General features: G+C 36.0%; 1 pseudogene; it reads left to right on the top strand.

The window, feature by feature from the left end:
• The first annotated feature begins 325 nt into the window (after positions 1-325).
• LOC102503318 (ATP-dependent RNA helicase DDX18 pseudogene) lies at positions 326-13,230 on the top strand (annotated as a pseudogene).
• Positions 13,231-16,340: the final 3,110 nt, after the last annotated feature.

The following is a 16,340-nucleotide window of genomic DNA, read 5'->3' as shown; positions in this document are numbered from 1 at the left end:
ATTTGATATTATATTTTATTATCTCTTTAATTACCCCAGTCAGTCTACTAAGGTATAAGGTCCCCTGCCTGATGCAGAAAACTGTTGAAATATCCATGCTGGAACCCTAATATTTACAAACTAGAATAATAGCACAACTTTTTTTTCCTTCTGAACAAGAGAAAACATTGACACAAATGGAAACCCAGGGCAAGACACCAAGGAAACAGACTAATCCAGAAAATAAACATGCAATTATACAGAAGAGTTTGGAAGTTTATGTGACCATATTGCAAGAACAGTTCACCAAGTCTAAAGAGTGAGGAAGTCATTCTCCCAGTAAATGATGTTTGAATTGAGATTTGAAGAAGGCGTTCAGATTAATGAGGCAAGTGAAGGAGAAAACAGTATGTGTAGAGACCCAAGTGCAGGCAGCTATAGTTCTGGGAGAATGCCCAGCAACCCATGTGACTGTGTTAACAGGAAGCCAGTGCTTTGCAGGGACCAGTTCTTGAAGCCAGTATGAGCTACTTAAGTAATTTTGTTATTCTCTTAAGAAGCCTGCTTAAGCAGAGATTCTTCAGTTGCCCTGGTCCCTGAACTCGGCAAGGCACACCTTAGCTGTAAATGGCTCCAAGTTCTGGGGTATGGAAGATGGGGTTTATTTTAAGTGAAAGAGTTTTGAACATATTTATTGTTGTTTTTTTCTAAAAGATCATTCTAGCCACTTAACATGTACAATAATCACAAAGTAATGAATGACAGTTTTAAGAAAAAAATCATCTAATTTATTCCTCAATATTAAAATTGAACCTCAAGTTCTCATTTGTTAATTTTTATTTTCTATTTCCCTATCTATAAAATTAAGATCTTTATAAACTGCCATTTCTAGTAGTCAGCCCTTCTTTTTTCTATTTCAACTTTAATCATATTAGGATTCAAAATAATGATTTCCTCATTACATGCATAAACTTAGATAAAATTAAATATTAATTTTTAGTTCCTGCTCTTTATAACCCCTAGCAACTTCAAGCACTAATTAAGATAGAATTTTTTTTTCAGCCCTGGAGGTTTTGAATGATTCATGTAAAGACTTTAGCCACAAAAAGTTCAATAAATACTGGCTGTCATTAACAAATAAATAATATCAATTTAAACATTATTTTCCCACTAGATTTAATTTTTAAAAAGGTTTTAAAGAACACTTGTTACTTATTTCTTCTGTGAAATGGAGAGAGAAAGACAGAGATACAGATAGACAGTACTGTCAACAGGGTTGTGATGCACAGCCCATACCCAGCTTTAGCTTCATCCAGTCTTGGATCATGGCACACATGTGCCCAGTGTACTCAGGGAATTCTCTGGACACAAATCCAGAACTTTCCCATGTGGGTCCGTCTTGTAGATAATAATATTTTACCACTGCCATTTAAAACCCAACCCTCCGCTGGGTTTTATTTACATATTGATTCTCTGGAGAGGTTTTTGCTATAGGGCACGTGTGCTCACCAGACAGACAGAAAGAGACAGAGAGACAGAAAGTGAGAAATCACCCCCCAGGGGGGATGGTCACGCCACAATCCCTTCTCCTCCATTGTCCTCTCGGGATCTTGGGCACACCTGCCCACACGCCTGGCGTGAGTTTTAAGTCACCGGGTCCAGGATGCGAAGACAGTTCAACTCTGTGGGAGTCCAGCTACATAGCCATTATGCTAACTGCTGGTTCCCATCCACTGGGTTTTAAATTGAAGTTAGGTGTTATACTTGGTTCTCTTACATCCTCAGCAACTAACACCATCTCTTGTACTTAGTATTCACTCAACTTGTAATTTGAATGAACAAGTGAATGAATACTTTCCTGCCCACTTGGCTAAGAACAACCTTTGAAATTTCAGTCAAGTGAGGAGAAATATATGTATTTATTCAATCACCATCACCACTAAAGGAGGAGCCACTCCTATGTCTCAGTTGGCCCAGCTTACAGAACCGTGAGAAAGTAAATTTGCTGTTGTTTTAAGCCATCCAATTTATAATTTGTTACACTAGACCTAGTAAACAAAGGCAGGTGAATTCTTCCACTTTGCTCTGGTATTATATATTCAACAGATAGCCTCATGACCAGACTGAGATGCAAATAGAGAAGAATAAACTAGGATCACCTGCTATCAGAAAACCTTGGTTCAACATGTTAGGCCCAAAGTAATCAAGTCCGAATTCATGCCTCAATAATTTGTTCTTATGTCCCTCCAATTATACTATGTAATTTTATATTTATATTCCTTTTTACTTTACTACCAGTGGAATTTTGCTAAGAAATAAAAGTAGTTATAATAATGATCATTACTCCTATCTTAATGACAGGATATTTCAATGACTTTTGATCCTAATGTCAAAGTATATTTCAACATGAACTTTAGGATTTATAACCTCTAAATTCTGTCAATTCACATAGATTAAAAATAGAAAAACAAGTAAAATAGTCATTAAAGGAATCAAAGATAGTGCTATTACTCATATTTTAGGAAAAATAAAGAATGCCATCTTCAAAAAGTCTTGATGTTTAGTGATCAGTAAATGAATTCTACAGTAAAAATTTACTCTTTTCAAAAAGTTAAAACTAAAGGTCATTATGCCAACAGAATATTATTACTTTCTTCTGAAAGAGAAGAAATGGGCCCACTGAGGACTGACAAGGGCATCTTACAAAGTCAAGAACATTAGAATTGCCAAAGAGTGAAATAATTCTTTCAAAGTATTCATGAGAGACATTAATGTTGCAAAATAATCATATCAGAAGTCAATTATTTTACAAGTAACTGAGGGTTAGGACCACCTCTGTAAGCGAGGAGAAATATAAAACATATGCACACTTTCAGGATTTGGGAAGATTTAATCTTGAGATAATAAAACAACTAAGAAGAAAAGTACCTGGTAGTACTATTTTTTAGAAAAAACATAATTATATCCTGGCCCCCAAAAAGTGTGATGCAAACTATTTGAAAAAAATGATTGAGAGCTATGGATAATCATAAAATAATAAAAATAAAGTAAGAATAACAAAAGAAACATTACTATAAACATAGATAAAGCTCTGAATATATGCTGAGAGCAATCATGAAACTCTAAAAATTAGATTTAAGTAATGAGGAAATTAAAGATATACTAGACTAATGATCAACAACAAGAGAAAACCATTCTGTAAATAGTCATGTAATATACTTGGGAAACAATAGAGGTTTTGTACACTTGCATTTTGGCAAGGTATTTGACAAATAATAAGAACAAGAGGAGACTCATGAACTGAATGCTGATATAGTTATGTAAATCAGTTTTTACTCAACTGGAGCCTAAGAGTTCTAATAAAAATAGATAATGCCACTTCAGCCTTATCCTTTTAAAATGTGAGGCCAAAGGCAATTTCTTACCTTTGTATCTTAAAAGACAATATACCCTTAATCATTTCAGGTAAGAGATTTATGTGAGCCATATAAATTGATAGATTTATATGGATCACCAAACAGCTAATGGGTTTTTGGACTGCATAATTAGAAGACTATATCTAAAAACACATTGGCAATTGTCTCCACTCTTCACTGAATATACCACCTTTACATTTCAATTCAGAATAAATGGCCATAATGTTCCCCTCAACTTGACTAAGCATCAATCAGATTGCTCCCTGACTACAGGCCAATGACTTCCCTTTTTTTAGAGCATTTACTTCAGAAAACTTGGAATTATAAACTCTTTCTCTGCCCCTGTGAAATATAAATCTTCTCATAGCCTTTGGCCAGGTTTACACCACAAGAATATCTTTCTAAAGGGCCTGGTGGCCATCTCTGAAACGTAATGGACAAGGAAGGCAGTAAGTATCTCCAACTTCCAGTGTTTGAGGTAGGGTAGGAGCTGGCTTATGTAAGTGCCAAGTTGCAAACACAGATGGCCTAATCACATTGATGAACCTCCCACCTGTTGTCCCATGGTACTCTTATGCTAGTTTACCCAAGTTTACCCCAATCTATTGGTCAATTCTAACCTGCTCCTAAATAATAACGTACCTTCCAAATTTTGATATTTAATTTAGTTTTTATAAATTCAAGATAAAATATGTGAGAGAGAAAGAAGCACCCTCCACAGGGATGGTCAGGCTGCAATCCCCTTCCTCCACTCCACCAGGATCCTGGGCACATGGGCATGCTCCCAGAATATTTTCAGGCCAGCCAGACCAGGGAATTGACCTGTAGTCAGCATGTGATTTCAGCTACCAGCTATGTCACAGAGCCTGAGCCAAGTATTGTTACCTTAAATAAGGTGTAGAGACACTATCCAGAATAATCCCTGGGAAACTATATGCCCTTGCAGCTGCAGCCTACTTTCCGGATCTATTATACTTATTCACATTTTTAAAAAGAGTTATTTATTTTAATTTTCTTTATTCATTCATTTATTTTAATTTGACTAGAGAGAGATACAGAGAGAGAGAGAAAGGGAAAGTGAGAAAGCAAGACACCAGGTCCAGGACTCGAACTATTGTCAGTCATGTAGGAATATCCAGTGCCTTAACCACCATGCCACCTGCTAGCTCCCATTATTCACATTTCATACAAAGGACATCGTTAGTGTTTTTTGGTTTTTGCTTCACTTGGGACTGATACTCCATCTTTAAAATAAATCTATGCCCTGCTGGATCCTTACCACAGAGAAAGTGAATATATTTCCTTATATCCCCAGACTCTGAAACTCTACTTACTACTGACTAGTCATTTAGAACCAAAATGTTGTAAGCATGCCTCATACTCAATTATCAGGGACCTTAATTTTCTGCTTTTGTGTATCATTCTTCAGAGTAGACTATGTGCCAAAGACTAGTAGATTTACTACCTGTTTACTGAAATGAAATTATTTTTTCTTTGTTAGACTACATATTCCAATGTCCATTGCAGGTTAATGTGGTCTAATGACTCACTCCTGCCATTGGAATACAAATGAAATGGTGTGTATTGCTTCTGAGTCAGGCCTTTCAAGATATTAGGAATGATTGTGTATTGGGACATTGCAGGTATAGGCGAGGCAGATAAATTTCTCTTAATTCCTAAGTCATTAGACTCATGAGAACTCAATAAAGAAGATTCTGTGACCTTGAGATCCTGAAGTTTGAACTGAATGTAGTAAATGTAGAGGATTTTGGGTTGTCTCCCTTGCAAAAAGATGTGAATATGATATTCCTGTGAGAAGAAGGATGCAAATAGATAATTGGTGAGTAGAAAGGCACAGAGCTGTTCACTGAGAAATATTTCTTCCTCCTATTAGCAGCAGAGCTATTCTAATTTCCCAGCCTTAGATGTATTCGTTATGGCCTTGCAGTTTATTTTCACCAATTAAAAATAAATTAGAGTGGGCTAGCTAGTGACATGGTGGTTAAGGTGCTGGATGCCACATGGCCAACAGCACAGTTTGGATCCTAGACTCAGCAGCTTGAAAAATATGCTGGGCATTTGTGCTTGTATGCCCCAAATCCTGTGAGCATGATGGAGGAGATGGGATGGTGGCACGACCATCCCCTCGGGAGATGATTTCTCACTTTCATTCTCTTGTGTGCAAATGCTATATAGCAAATTAAAATAAATAAATAGAAGTGATGTGCATGATTTCAAAGCCAATGCCTTTAAGGCTCCAAATTTCCTATTTGCTGCTCTTGTATCCTCTTCACTGGCTTATTGAGAATATAAGATAAATTGGAAACCTTTATTAAAGATGAGTGAATCTCCTTCAGCCTGGGTCCCTAAAAGACTGTAGAGAGATAACTCACCAACTTATTTAACATAAATATTGTGAAGGAAATGAACTTCTATTGTCTAAACTTTTATGTGTTTTGAAGTCTCTGTTTTAGAACTGTTCTTACCTTGATGGTACTTAACCAGAGATAATTTTGTCTCTCAGGAAATGTCTGGAGACATTTTTGGTTATAACCACTGACCTAAAATGTTAAAAAAGCTAAGAATCTCTTTTTTTTTTTTTGGAGGTTTTTTTTTTTTTTTTCTATAGGGTGTTCACTTGCCAGAAAGACAGAGACAGAGAGACAGAAAGCAAGAAATCACCCCACGAGGGGATGGCCACGCCGCAATACCCTCTTCTCCATTATCCTCTCAGGATCTTGGGCACGTGCGCACATGGATCTGGCATTAGTCTAAGCCACTGGGTCCAGGTCTCGAACCATGGTCAACTACATGGGAGTCCAGCGACATAACCATTATGCTAACTGCTGGTCCCAAGTTAAGATCCTCTTCAACTGATAGATGTCATTCTGTATCCAGCCCAAATACGTTATATTCTTGTAGAGAAATTACTTAAACAACTCCATTTACAATGGAGAAAGTTTACAAATGGTCATTTGTGTAATAGTAAAAAGTTAAAATTTTATTCATTAAATTCCTAAAGGATTAATTTAATCTAATTTAACAAATTAAATATACCCTCATAGCTTTGTAAGCCCATATAAAAGAATTTCTTTGCAAGTTAGCAGTAATTTTTTAGAAATATTTTAAAAATTATTATCTTATTTTATATATTTAATCATTTCATTACTATACCTCACTACAATTTGCAAAATGAATTTACCCAACATGAACACACTCCCCAATAGTCCAGTTGAAGATATCATACACATTATCATCGATAGACAGTCCAAGTTCACAGAAATCTCTTAAGAAGTAGTTTGACAGGGATTAGTGCAATGATGCAAAAGAAATGGGAGAAAGGAGAGAGAAAGCATGAGGTTGATGGAGCTAAGTTCAACAGAATGAATGAAAATAAATAGAATGAGCTAAAACATGGGGCAGACTGTGGTTAGTGACAGAAAAATATGAAAGATTTTTTAGGTTCTGTTTGATTCATGGTCATGTAAGTGGTAACATTTGTTGGGCATCAAAGACGCTTGGTTTCACTAGCAACTTTGACCCCAGAACAAATAATGTCCAAGGCTAAGTAGTTAAAGAGTTTAACATTGGGGTGGTAGAGTTAGATCTTCTTTCCTTGATTGAATTGGGGGGAGGAAGAGTTAGAACCTGAAAAATGTCTAGTTAAGACAGGGAATGCATGATCTCTTATGATTTGTTCTGGGGTTCTTGTATGGCAAAGGAGAAAAAAACGTAAGAGAGCACAGAGTCTTTTTTACCCCCAACTATTTTTATTTTATTGGGAATTGAAATGGGTTCTTTTTGAAGAAAAGGATCTAGTATAATAGTAATCCTTTTTAAGTTTATTTCCATTATATGTGTGAAGTTAATTTTTAATAGCTATTTTGTATTCATTATAAATAGCAATATGAGTTTTCTCCAAAGGGGAGAAAAGAAAACCAATATCCCAGGAAATTTGAGGAGCTATAAAAATTAAAGTGTAATTATTATTTTTTATTATTTTAATTACTTTGTGATTATATAAAACATTGAAATAAAGTAAAAATTTCAAGCCACTGAAGACTTTTTAAACATTTATACACCTCACAATCAAGTTTTCACCACTTGACTGCTGGTAAACACATAAACTCACTAATTGACATGGCCTAGCATTGATTTTAGTGTTTTAAAACAATAATGGCTTTCAGTCATTGGATATATGCAAATTCCATATTTTGCTTACTCTAATTAAATAAATTAAAAAATTAACATACTTTCAAAAAGGATATGTGAGTTTAAATGTGTAAATCTGAATATTAGAAAAGTTTTAGCAGAAAATGTTGAGTATATCTTGTCAATCACTTAAGTCTAAAAAAAAGCAGAGAAAATATTGACAAACTATGTGGTTTTATATATATCAGATGATATCAAAGTAAATATTTTTCAACATCCAAATATTATGAAAAGCAACTGATTAAATAACTTCTAAAGGTGTTCAGCGTCTGATAGCACATTTGACATCATTCAATAGCTTGAAAGTGAAATGATATATCTACTTCCAGGCCAGGGCATAGGTGTGTGGATGTGTGTGTTTTAGAGGTAGCAGACAGCTTAGCTTTTAATAATGAACACACAAAGGACTGCATGCAAACCTGGCAAATTGGATCGCCCTAAAATTCTGGAGTTTGATTTTGGATTGTTTCTCTAGGGGAGGGGATTGAGAGTCCTGTCAGAGGAAGACTGAAGAAAAGTGATGACCAAAGAGCAGAGGACTACCTGTTCTCTAGCCTCCCTCACTGTTCCATGTGGCTTTGTAACTTGACCTCACTAAAAGCATCTGACTTGAAGACATGAGTACACTCAAAGCCAAGGCTCCTAAAAAGTGAAGGTGCCTCCTCCACACTTTTCACCCTTCTTAGATTGTTTTTGCATTTGCACATTTGAATGTATCCATGGATTTATTATGTGGTGCAGTAATGGAAAGGAAACAACTTTTTTCACTGTTGTTTCAGCTTCTTTGAAAAAAAAAAATTAACATCTTTCTTTCTTTCTTTATTTATTTTGGAGAGGTTTTTGCTATAGGGAGTGTGCGCTCGCCAGACAGACAGAGAGAGACATAGAGACAGAAAGCGAGAAATCACCCCCCAGGGGGTATGGTCACGCCGCAATCCCTTCTCCTCCATTCTCCTCTCAGGATCTTGGGCATGCACGCACACGCGCCTGGCGTGAGTTTTAAGCCACCGGGTCCGGGACGTGAACCGTGGTTGACTACGTGGGAGTCCAGCGACATAGCCATTACGCTAACTGCTGGTTCCCCCCAAAAAGTTAACTAACATCTTAAGAAGAAGCTGATTTAGAAAAAAATATAATAAAACTGGTAGGCAAAAAGCATTTTTGGAGGGGCCAGCAGTTGGTGTGGTGGTTAAGGGCACTGGGCTCCCACATGGCCCACAGCAGTTTGAGTCCCAGACCTGACGGCTTGCTTTCTCACTTTCTCTCTTTCTCTCTGTTCCTCTCTGATCAAATTAAAATAAACAAACAAATAAAGTTAAATAAAATCATTCTTTACAAAAAAGCATTTTTGGAGAATGATGAAAAATAACCTGATTAAATACTAGAATTTTTCTCGTAGCTATAACCTTGGTTGTATAAAATACAAGAATTATTTCAATAATATATTTATAACTTTAGAAATACTAATCATCTCATGAAGTATTTGTCATCTTTTCTCAGACAGTACATGTCTTGACCCATCACTATAGTAATAAATATTAAATAGGGTGGAAGAAAGCTGCAATATGTGGCTACATTATTATAAAATAAAAATAGGCTATATTCTATCTTATATAGTCTCAATTCATATGTAATTATAACTCATTAAATCTATACCAAAAAAATTGCTTGAGAGTAGAGTAGCATAAACTTACTATATCTTGATAATTAAAGAAATTTGGCTTAAATGCTACTCAAACACTCATTTAAATATATACTGCATATTGTACAAACTTGGGCTGTGAACTCCAGGGAACACTGGATCACATTTTTCATATATTATATCATTCAATATTAAACAAATTTTCAATAAATGTTTTAGAAGAGATCACATTTGATTCTAAATTGCATGCACTCTATTATTCTCTATCACTAAGGGTTAGTTGAGCAGGCTTAGAATGCATAGTTTAAATATGTCTTTAAATGATATAAAAATCTTGTAACAGAAGCTATTCCTATAACTATTAGAATAATTACATACCTCTCTCTAGCTATTTATCTACTTATCTACCAACCTATCTTCCTAAATGTTTTTCCACTTCTCTTTTTTTCTCCACATATGTGTATAAACATACATTGTTAGTTTTATTCTCTACTCAGCTTTCTAGTTTTAAAAATAGGCAAGCATCCTGGGGACTAGCAGGTGGTGTGGTGTTTAAGGTGCTGGACACTCCCACATGGCCAACCAGGGTTCTTGTCCTGAATCTGGTGACTTGCTTTCTCACTTCCTCTCTCTCTCACTCTCACCCTCTGTCTCTCTCTGGTCAAATTAAAAAAATAAATGAGTGAATAAATAAAATAAAGTAAGTCATTATTTTTTAAAAAATAGGCAAGCATCCTAAGTGGATTCCTTTGTAGTGCATATCTGTTTAAGTTTTTCTACCATGAATATTATTTTATATTAAATAAATATTAAACATTAAATTAAAAATGCTTAAGGAAAGATTACTTAAAATAATATATTACTGAAAAATATTTGTTAACTATCAGCAAGAACAAAAACAAAAAAGGAAAGATCTTGAACCAAAAATTAGGAAATTTTACAAAAAATCAGCAGGCTTAGTTAGGTAACCCTGAAATTGAAATAGAAAGTTGAATAAATAATACCTTGCAATGTCCAATAAGAAATAACATAATTCCCTTTTTTTTAAAGAATTACTTATTTAACTTTATTTATTATTATTATCATTGTTATTTTCCAGTTTGATCAGAGAGAGACACAGAGAGAGAGAGAGGAAGTGAGAAAGCAAGCCACCAGGTCCAAGACTTGAACCATGGTCGGCCATGTGGGAGTCCAGCGCCCTTAACCATCATGCCACTTGACAGCCCCCATAATTCCCTTTTAGATCTGAGGCTATCAACCAGAATAATATGAGGTTTGACTTTTCATACAGTTCTGCACCACTTATTTTATTTTTTTTCTTTAATCTGAATTCAGCTCAGAGGATCTTGTCTGTGGGGTGGCTGTCCAGGTGTTGTTCTGACATGTCTTACCTGCTGATGAAACTCCTATGTAAGAAAATTGATAAGCAGGACTAGCAGTTAGCGTAATGGCTATGTCGCTGGACTCCCACGTAGTTGAATGCAGTTCGAGTCCCGGACCTGGTGGCTTAAACTCACACTGGGTATGTGTGTGTGCGTGCCCAAGATCCCAAGAGGAGAATGGAGGAGAAGGGATTGTGGCATGGCCATCCTCCCTGGGGGGTGAATTCTCGCTTTCTGTCTCTCTGTCTCTCTCTCTGTCTGTCTGGCGAGTGTGCGTGCCCTATAGCAAAAAGCCTCTCAAAAAAATAAATAAATAAAATAAAAGAAGATTGAGAAGCAAAATCTCCAACAGTGGCAGCAAAACTTAAAGCTATGGGGTGCTTTGGATGTGAGCCTGTCAGAAACTCAAAATGGAGATGTTCCTGAAGGAACAGTGGAAGGTGGAAAAGTTTAGAAATCCTTGACATAGTCTATGAAAGTGGTCTTGTCAGAACCCCAGAACGGAGATATATCTAAAGAAGCAGTGGAAAATGTAAAAGTTAAAAACCTCCTGCAGAAAGCCACCATTTTAGTCCATGGGAAAGCAGCAATGCAGTCTCCTAACTTGGAATCAAAAAAGAAAGAGAGATAAAATGGTGAATGATTCTTGACCTGATACCAAAATAGCCAAAATTGAAAGCAAAGAAGAGTTTGAAGAAGAGAATGCAAAACCTCCTGAAGAAACAGGAAATGATGTGGAGAAGCCAGATAAGAAAGATGAGAATGAAGTACCCAGCCTGCCCCTGGGGCTGACAGGAGCTTCTGAGGATATTTCATTTGCTTCTCTAACTAATCTTGTCAACTAAAACAATCTAAAGGCAGTAAAGGAAATGGGCTTTTCAAACATGACTGAAATTGAACATAAAAGTATCAGGCCAGATACAGTGTGGGAAGAGGGTGGGTGAAGGAGGAGAGACTGAGGAATGACATTAAGGAGAAAAATAGACAGGCAAGGCATTTATGGGACAAAGAAATGGGTTATTATCTGTTGAAGATAGTATGTTTAGTATTCTCAACTGAAAAATGTATATATGTTGGAATATTCACCTTGCAAGCAAGTGACATAAGTGATTGAATGTATACAAGAAATTGAAATTTAAAAGAAGAAGAGGAAGAAGAAGAAGAGGAAGAAGAAGAGGAGGAGGAGGAAGAGGAGGAGGAGGAGGAAGAAGAAGAACAACAAGAAGAAAAGAAGTATCAGACCACTTGTGGAAGTCAGGGATCTTCTTGCATTTGCAAAAACAGGCAGTGGCAAAACTTTGGCATTTCTCATCCTTGCAATTGAACTCATGGTTAAGTTAAAGTACATACCCAATATTGGAACAGGATTCTCTCCCCTCCTAGAGAACTGGCCATGCAGACTTTTAGTGTTCTTAAGCAGCTAATGAATCACTACATTCACACATATGGGTTGATAATAGGTGGCATTAACAGATCTGCTGAGGCACAGAAACTTGCTAATGGGATCAAGGTCATTGTGGCCGGAGGAGGCCATCTCCTAGACCACATGCAGAATACCCCAGGGTTTATGTATAAAAACCTACAGTGTCTAGTTATTGATGAGACTGATTAGATCCTGGGTGCTGGCTTTCAAAAGGAATTAAAGCAAATTATTAAACTTCTGCCAATAAACAGACAGACCATGATCTTTTCTGCTACACAAACTCACAAGGCAGAAGACTTGGCAAGAATTTGTCTGAGAAAAGGAGCCATTGTATGTTGGTGTTAATGATGATAAAGCTAATGCAACAGTGGATGGTCTCGAGCAGGGATATGTGGTTTGTCCCTCTGTAAAGAGATTCTTTCTGCTCTTTACAATCCTTAAAAAGAACAGAAAGAATAAGCTAATGTTTTTTTCATCCTGTAAGTCAGTGAAATACCACTACAAGTTGCTGAACTACATTGATTTGCCTGTCTTGGCCATCCCTGAGAGACAGAAGCAAAACAAGCGAACAGTCACATTTTTCCAGTTCTGCAATACAGATAAAGGAGTATCACTGTGTACAGACTTGGCAACAAGAGTGCTGGATAGTCCAGAAGTTGACTGGATTGTTCAATATGACCCTCCAGATGACCCTAAGGAATATATTCATCATGTGAGTAGAGCAGTCAGAAGCCTAAATGGAAGAGGACATGCTTGCTCATTTTGCGTCCTGAAGAATTGGGTTTCCTTCATTACTTGAAGCAATCTAAGGTTCTATTAAGTGAATGAGACTTTTCCTGGTCTAAAATTTCTGACATTAAGTCTCAGCTTGAAAGACTGATTGGAAAGAACTACTTTCTTCAGAAGTCAGCCCAGGAAGCATATAAATCGTACATACAAGGATATGATTCCCATTCTCTGAAATAGCTCTTTAATGTTAGTAACTTAAATTTGCCCCAAATTGCTTTGTCCTTTGGTTTCAAAATGCCTCCTTTTGTTGACCTGAATGTGAGCCTCAATGCAGACAAGCATAAGAAGAAAGGAGACAGAGGTGGATTTGGCTACCAAAAACATAAAGTCAAGAAGTCCAAAATCTTTAGCAAGAAGTCATCGGATGGAAGACAGTTCTCTCGCTGAAAAGAAATCTATTTAAATTTTGAATAACATTGTTCTAAAATGAATTTTTGTTTACTTTAACAAAAGAAATTTTCATAGCCTTCAGAATTTGGATGGATCTAACAAAACTGTATATTAATTTGGTTGCCAGCACTGAGCACTTCATTTTCCAGCAAGTCTCTTACTTTTGAGACAGAAAACATTTTAATTTTCCTTGGTTGTCCAAGGGGAAGATGAGGAACCTCCTTTTGTAATAATACAGTATTTTAAAATATCCCACCACCCTCAATTTTGCATTGTCCTTTCATAGAAATCTTTTTGTACCTTCCCTTCTTGGCATGTGATGATTTTGTGGCACGTGTGCTAGACTCACTCACTTGCTGTAAAAGCTGACCTAAGTATACTGGCTAGGTGGTAGTAATGCAGAAGAGAGACTTTAATTTCAAGTTGTCCTTGTTTCTTGAACCTTCACGTAGTTCTTGACACTTTTAGAAATGCTACAGTGTAGAAAGGGCAGGGAACTATGAGAAATACCTAAGAAGCACCTGAAGATGAAGTAGGCTCACTTTCATACATTCTGTATTTTAAAATAATGAGCCTTTTCTCAGTTTTTTTTTTTTAAAGAAATTCAGGTTATTTGTCATTGCTATTTGAATATAGTGTCTTGTAGCAGTTTTAACATTTGGAGAGCAGGGGATTGTGCTTTTTGAGTCTGGTTTGTACCAATATTACATAATATTGTGCCAATCTTCATTTGGTAGCTTAGCAAATTCTTTTTTAAAAACAGAAAAAAAAAATCTGAATTCAGCTCAAGTAAGCCTTGCCTTAAAGGCATTAGAGTGCAGATTCAGCAGCTCAGTAATGAAGGTTGTTTCTCTTGCTGATTTCTGTTAAAATGTTCTCTGGGCATCATTTCAGTTAGGGTAAGTTCAATGAACCAATGTGTATTTTGCAACTTGTTGTAGTAAAGTGAAACTGATTAACTCAGTGAGCTTTAAAAATGTCTTCTACAGTGGGCTAATTGAGTCTTGTCTTTTTTCTGAAGGGTTCACAATGCAGTATTGTTTCTCTAAATATATTGGTAGATTTTCATTGAGATGAGAAAAACACTTGTTTATGTTTTTGTAAAGGCCTAATTTTAAAACAAAATAAATCTATGTAAAATTGACCTTATATGGGGGGCTTGGGGGATCATAGAGGGGATTATGAAAAATATATACTATGAAAAAAAACACACGCTGGCCCCACAGTCTAATGAGTGATTAAAGGAAGCTGGATCCCACATGTCTACAGTGGTTTGAGTCCTGGCCCTGGCAGCTCAAAAACATGCCAGACACATGCACACTGATAGGATGGAAAAATGAAGGCAAAGGGGTTGGGTATCACATGATTATGCCCCATTGAGAGGTGTTCTCTCCCTTTCCCTCTCTCTTTGTCTTTCTTTCTTTTCTTTTTCTTTTTTTTTAAGAGAGATTTTTGCTATAGGGTGCTTGCACTCACCAGAAAAACAGAGAGAGACAGAGTGAAAAATCACCCCTCCACCCAGGAGTATGGTCACCCCATAACCTCTTCTCCTTTATTCTCCTCTCGGGATCTTGGGCATGCATACACACACATCAGGCATGAGTTTTTAAGCCACCAGGTCTGGGACTAGAACTACAGTCAACTACATGGGAGTCCAGCAATGTAATCATTATGCTACCTGCTGGTCCCTTTTTTTCTATCTCTGAGGAAAACACATGACCTCTGGTAATTAAAAAATATTTTAAAACTATGTATGAATTTAAAAATATTTGCACCAAAATAAATTTTTGCTTCAATTCCATCTTTCCTCAAAATTTTTGAAGTATCCTCCTAGTAAACTAGTTATTCATTGTATTCTCCATATGTAATATATACTTTGAATATATTAGTATGTTTATATTAGAAGATATCAGTGATCTAGACACACAGACTCAAACCTGGTCTGCAAGGAAATACATTCTACATAATCCAGCTGCTGTGAGCAAGTTCAAGTTTATATGGTGCCTCATTTAATGGAAGGAGAGTCAAAAGAAGCCTCTGTCTTAGTTAGAAACCCACAATATTAGAGCCAAAATAAATAGGAGAAAACTAGATTGTCTGTTGACTATATTACAGAATCTGAACCCATTCACTTTGTAGTACAGAACATAAAGCATAAGTATATTCTAGCTATTCATGCTGGAGGATATCTGTGAGATCCTTTAATAGCCTTGGTTTCTGCAATCGACTATATTTGATCAACTAGAACTCTGGCATGAAGATATGGAGTATATCAATAAAAGTATCCCAGGGCCAGTTCAGCAGCTCATTGATGATGTGTTGCTCAAGCTGAGGACATATGGGTGATGTCAGGTTTGTGTCCCTGGTCAGCATGTACATACACCTGTAATTCTGGCTGCCTGAGAAGAGGGAGGGTGGGGGATCTTTGTGAGACTCTGTTGAGGCTACATGTCTTTGTCTCTTACTCTCTCTCAGACTTGGAAAGAAATAAAATTCATTTGCCTTTACAAATTTCAGATAATTATGTTATCTGGAACTACAAAAGAGATGTTTTTACATTGGAAGAGTAAGATGGAAAAGTGGAAGTTGTATAATATTGTAGTATTATAATATTATACAACTTTTTTGTAGTATCTGTATAGTATTACAAAATTATGACAGTTAAAGAGTGCCAGCCAGTGTTCATATCAAAGAATACTTAATGTATCATTGTGGTTCTTTTTATAATTCTATTACCAACATCAATGAATTTTTTTTAAAGGTAATCTTTGATATTTGGTAGAGGCATGCATACATGACTTTGTTCTTTAATTTCAAAATTTAGTTTTTAGGAACCTGACTTGGATTACATTTTCTCATCCTGACAAATTATAAAATACAACGTTAAAACCAGCCAAGCACTGTTAGTCACAATGTAAGCAGAATCTAATATATATATTTTATTGTAATCTCTCATAAACATCAGTTTTTATTTGTGCTGTTATAGAAGTATGTAAAATTAACAACAAGAATGAAAAGTTGATATCAAATGACACATAGTAAAGATAAGCTTAAAACTATTTATGATTATATCACTTCCTGTTAAAGCTGTTAAGATATTCCAACAT

The sequence above is a fragment of the Tupaia chinensis genome, unplaced genomic scaffold, assembly GCF_000334495.1.
Source record: "Tupaia chinensis unplaced genomic scaffold, TupChi_1.0 Scaffold000691_1, whole genome shotgun sequence".
Taxonomy (NCBI): Eukaryota; Metazoa; Chordata; class Mammalia; order Scandentia; family Tupaiidae; genus Tupaia; species Tupaia belangeri.
The sequence above is the reverse complement of the archived record's forward strand: the minus strand, read 5'-3'. Positions and strand labels throughout refer to the sequence as shown.